We start from the raw sequence: 5390 nt of genomic DNA on the forward strand, positions 1-5390 counted from the left end.
TTTCGATTTGATTTGAAACTGTCTCATTGCTATATGTTTATCAATAAAACTGTAGAAAAAAAAATAATAATGGTAAAGCAATGATATTTATATATTGGAAAGCAATAATATTTATAATTATAATGAGGTACAAAGTGCTGTTCAAGATTAAATTATCACTGAAATGTTTTTAAAATTGTAGGTAATGAACATACATTCATGACTTAAAGTATATGAATTCTGACAGATGATACAAAAAATTATTCTCAAGAACATAATACTACAAATTCTCTTCTATTGCATTTGTCAGCTACTGCACTATCAGGCAGAATTTGTGATGAATAAAAGAAGATTTTTTAAATTCAGAAAACACTGTGAGTATTGTGAAATAAAGTTATTGGCTTTAAATCTTGAAACAAATGTAAAAATGTGTGGAAAATGATTGAAGTAATATCAAAGTAGAATTATAGCAGTGAATATTCTTTGACATGATCTGATTTACCATGAAAAATGATCTTTTTAAAAACTATGTTATGCTATTATACAGATTGGCCTAAGGGTTTATAAAGTTTATATGAATTATCTTCCTGATTCCAAGATACAGTCTGAAGCAGAAAATATTTAAAACAATAACTTCTTTATCTGTATATGATATCTTACAAATTATAACTTCCTTACTTTGTGTGCTGTATTACATTTTACAGATAGGAAAAATATACTTTAACTTATAGTACATCATGATATAGTACCATTATAAATGATTGCCTTAAAAAGAAATAATTCTACAAAGTAAATAAATACAGTAATTTTTCTGATCTAAATCACACTCATATTTTCAGTCTAGTTTCAATGTTATGGTATAGGTTCATCAGAGCAATGTGTATGTTAATGGATACTTACATTCAATAAAATAGAACCTCAAGAATACAGAATTGCAGATGGATGGATGGATGGATGGATGGATGGATGGATTGATGGATGAATGGATGGATGGATGGATGGATGGATGGATGGATGGATGGATGGATGGACAAATATATTAATGAATTAATCAAAAAAGGTAAGAATTTTTTTGGCAGTTATTCCAGAAACTAGCAGTAGGCATTTCAAGAGTCACTCAGCCTCTTAACACCCTTCCCATCCTATCAAGCATGAATTCATCGAGTATAAAGCCATCATACGATGAACGCACAATAGGAGTATTCAGAGTAACACTGTGCACATACACTGTCTGGACTTAACCGAGGATTTGGCTTTTAGGCATATGCCATGCATAAAGGTGGTATCTTTTGGATCAACTGCATGTCCAGACTCTCAGATGTTTTAAATAAGGAAGATTATCTTATTCCTATTTCACAATATTTGTGGTTGTACATCTGATCTTTATTTACTCTTTAAGAAATTGTCCAAAAGGAAGAAGAAAGTAGAGGAAGAAAAGGAGAGAAAAAAGGAAGGGAAAAGAAAAAAATGAAAGAGGGATAAAATGGAAACAAAGCTTTATAAATAAGAAAGAGAAGAGGAATTGAAAGGAGGACAGAGTTATTGGGAAAAATAGAGGAATCAAGATATATCATACACAGTTCCTATGATGAATATGATTATTGTATATCTATAATGCACAGATAAATTTAACTGAAAAAAAATAAAGAACAACATGAATAAAACACCATGAAATGAAAGTTTCAGTATCTGGTTATAAAGGATTTAGAAAATGATATTGATTCCAATTCAAAAATCATGTTTTTGGCATCCAGTAGCTTTCATTTCTGAAGCTTCACATCATTCTATCTTTATTCTCCATTCTGAGAGATTTTATTTATACTTTCCTTCCTGTAGACAGCATTCATATTTGTTTCATTAAAATTTCTATAAACTACTTCTTTTTATTTTCTTATAAAATTAATGAAAATGTATTAGCTAACCCTATGCAAATTTATTTCAGTTTTCATCTAGGATAAATTTGTTTTGAGTAGTTGTTATGACAATTACATACAGCTACATTTTCAAGCCTAATACATTTTTAATAACTTCCTTCACTAGCTACTGATTTGAATTTCAAATTTTTAGTACCAAGAAGTTAAAAAACCTATATACCACTTTATGATGGCTTCATATGAACACTGATTTACACAGAAAAATCTCTGTCACAGAAAACATATCAAATGTCTAAATGAAACCATTAGTACTCACAAGCATCTAATGTGCTATTTGAGACAGGGTATAACATGGAGTTAAATTTCATAGAGAAATAATTGTATCATTATCTCATTTTTTTCAGAAATTCTTCATATTATAAATCTTTCATTCATTTGACAATTAATTTATTGCTACAGATTATGTGCAAATTTTAGGACATATCAAAATAACTGACAGGCGCTGAAGCAATTAAACATTAACAAAGCACATCTGAATATATGACAGACCACTTCATACTTTTCACAACTTCTCTGTGAATTAAAAGATAAAAACTCAATTCATATGCAGTCTTTCTATGGTTTCCCTGTCCATTTCCACTTCCTCTACCCCCTTCTAGATCTTCTTTCAGAGTTGGCCAACCGGAGATTACTCAAATTCATTTCAAGTCAACACACAGTATCACTTTATAGTCCTTGCAGTCACACTCTTCTTCATGCAATGTATTCCTCTGGATTATTATGCTTTGTCAAAATACAGTACTCTTTAAAGAAGCCACTTATTCGTCACCGCCTTCTAAGGCCCACGTTTCAAGTGCAGGATTAACCATTCCCTTACACTTTCTTTCTTTCTAAAATTTCAAGCAGATTTTATTACACAGAAGTTGTCAAATAATCAATCTTCTCTATTTTGTACACAATTCTTCTTCCTCTCCACAGAGAGGCTGCTTTTAAATTTCTCATCTGTGATGGCAAGCACTAGAATCTTGACTGCAATTGAACAGTAGTAGAAATCTTTAGGATTTAAGTTGAAAACAGTATACTGGTACAAGGCTCTTGCACCCAGCTTCAGGATATAAAATTTTTTTATTCAAAAAGACAAAATAAGTTAAGTGTAGGCATGAACAGTGGCAGTGATAAACATAGATAGATGATAGATAGATAGATAGATAGATAGATAGATAGATAGATAGAGACACAGACACAGACACAGACACAGACACAGACACAGACACAGACACAGACACAGACACAGATACAGATATAGATATAGATAGTAACTGAAGCCTGCAACGATTGGCATGTGATTTTCATTCATCAGCCTGACTTCTCTTCATTTTCTTCACCTGAATTCTGCAAAGTCACTGGGAAGGCCCCTGCATGGTGCTTCCTGCCACAGTTCACCAGCAAGGGCCAAGTGTATTCTAGGCTAGAACATGCCACCGCCCACCCTGCAACCCATCCCACCTGTGGAGCCCATGCTGGGTCCTGCTCCATAGGGATTTCTGTGACCACAGCTTTTGTGATTGTTAAAAGAGAGGCTTCCACTGCAGCATCCCACAGAGCAGCTCTTATAATCTCTGTAGGTTCAATGATTCCTTTGTCTGCCATATTCTCAAAGCCTCCAAATACCGTGTCACAGTCAACTTCAAAGGGGCTCTGCAGGATTTTCTCAACTTTCCCGGATTCATCTACATCATGTTTTGGAAATGGTCATTGCAGGAATTTTCAGTGTTCTTTTTATAATTTCTATACCATTTTTTAATCTTTGTTGGAAGGCGTTAAGGCATTCAGGGCAGGACTGCACTGAGGTAGGGCACAGAAGCCCCAGCAAAACGCCTTCTTCTAGGGCTGCCCTCAGAGCATGGAGGGCATCTGTGCCTGTATTTATTCTCATTCTTCTTGGCATCGCTTGTCTACCACCCTTGAGCATTGCCACTCCATCTGAAGGCTTTGCCAGCTGCTCATGCAGTTTCTCCTCCTCATGTTCACTGATTGTAATATCTAATTGCTCAGTGATTTCTTGAACATGTTTTTCAATTTGTACTTTATTATATTTGCCTTTCAAAAGCATAGCATCATCTTTGGTCATGGCAACCTCTCCAATTTGTCCCAAATCACGGAGCTGAATATTTTCAAGATTTAAGGTTGACCCTTCTTCTCCAAACACTGCACCAACAGCAGCAGTAATGATGCCTTTCTGCTGGTTCTTCCTTACCCTGGAGCTTAGATTGCAATAACCCAAAGACCAACATTTAGCCTCTTCAAAGCCTGGATACTGAGATCCTCTCTGTCAATGTCCTCAGCAACTGTGCCCAAGGACTTCTCCAAACTCTCTGAAATATTTCTTCCATTGGATCTTATTTATTCCTCACAATAGCCACAAGGAAAAAGACAATTTCTGTCATTTACAGCAAATACATGAGGAACTTACACTCTCATCTTTGAGCTTCCCTGTCCACGTTCACACTGAGGTACTGCAGTTTCAAAAGAATAATCACTGCATGAACTGCAGTACCCTCACAAAAATTTATGATATATTCATAATAATATTGTGATCATTATATGTGGGCTGAGATCAATAGCAAATTCCTAACGACAAGGGCAGCTGCTCTCAAGGCTTCTTTGAAGGGAGTAGTAGGTACTCTCAGCTTGAGAAGCATCTGAGGTCACTCAGCTCACCCATGAAAGCAAATCTTCTCCATGAAGGTTGTTACTCCAATTTGAGCAAGTCAGAGTTGCTTAATGGTAATATAATTTTAATGAGTTAAAGAATAGATCACATTTGAGTGATGGAGTGGTATTTTATAATGAGAAAAGAATTTAATGAAAACTAGATGTATATTATAAACAAAATCAGTGTCATTGTGGAAGTTCAGAATGTGGGAAGAAGAAAAATTGTGAAGGAGATAAAAAAAAGCCTGAAATAACTGAATAAGGCAGCCAGTTAGATGCACTGGGCAATATTGTTAAACTATAATCAAAACAAGAAGCCAGGAATATGCCTTTTTCAAAGTAAACCTTAAGATTCTTCTACTGACAAGTTATGTCAATTATTCTTCCATATGAGGACTCCTCTAACTTCATCACTTCACAATCAGTTTAAGGGGGGAAAAATTGATGAAATTCTTGAGGGAAAATTTGAATCACTAAGAAGTTGAATTAAGGGCTGGCCTGAGAGCTCAGCAGACTAAAGTGCCTACTTCAGCAGAGCGCAGCATGCGGGATTCGATCCCAGGCGTGCTAGGCCAGCTCTGCCCACATGGCATGCTGAGATGGCCATTGAAACTGGGTGTGGTGGTGCATGCCTGTAATCCCAGCACTTGGGAGGCTGAAAACAGGAGGATCACTATGAGTCTGATCTACATAGTGAGACCCTGTAGATTCTGTAGATCTTGTCCTAAACACAGAAGAGGAAAAGGAAGAGGAAGAAGAAAAAGAAGCAAGAAGAAGGAGAAGGAGAAGGAGAAGGAGAAGGAGAAGGAGAAGGAGAAGGAG

General features: G+C 35.5%; 1 protein-coding gene and 1 pseudogene across 1 annotated transcript in view; both read right to left on the reverse strand.

Annotated features, from left to right (window-relative positions):
- The window catches only part of Dok6 (docking protein 6), a 472679-nt gene that overhangs the window by 288519 nt on the left and 178770 nt on the right, over nt 1–5390 (reverse strand). The gene's annotated exons all lie outside the window — the stretch shown is intronic.
- The window catches only part of LOC105741100, a 2528-nt pseudogene continuing 459 nt past the window's right edge, over nt 3322–5390 (reverse strand).

Source organism: Octodon degus, unplaced genomic scaffold, assembly GCF_000260255.1.
Source record: "Octodon degus isolate 3935 unplaced genomic scaffold, OctDeg1.0 scaffold00289, whole genome shotgun sequence".
NCBI classification, from domain to species: domain Eukaryota; kingdom Metazoa; phylum Chordata; class Mammalia; order Rodentia; family Octodontidae; genus Octodon; species Octodon degus.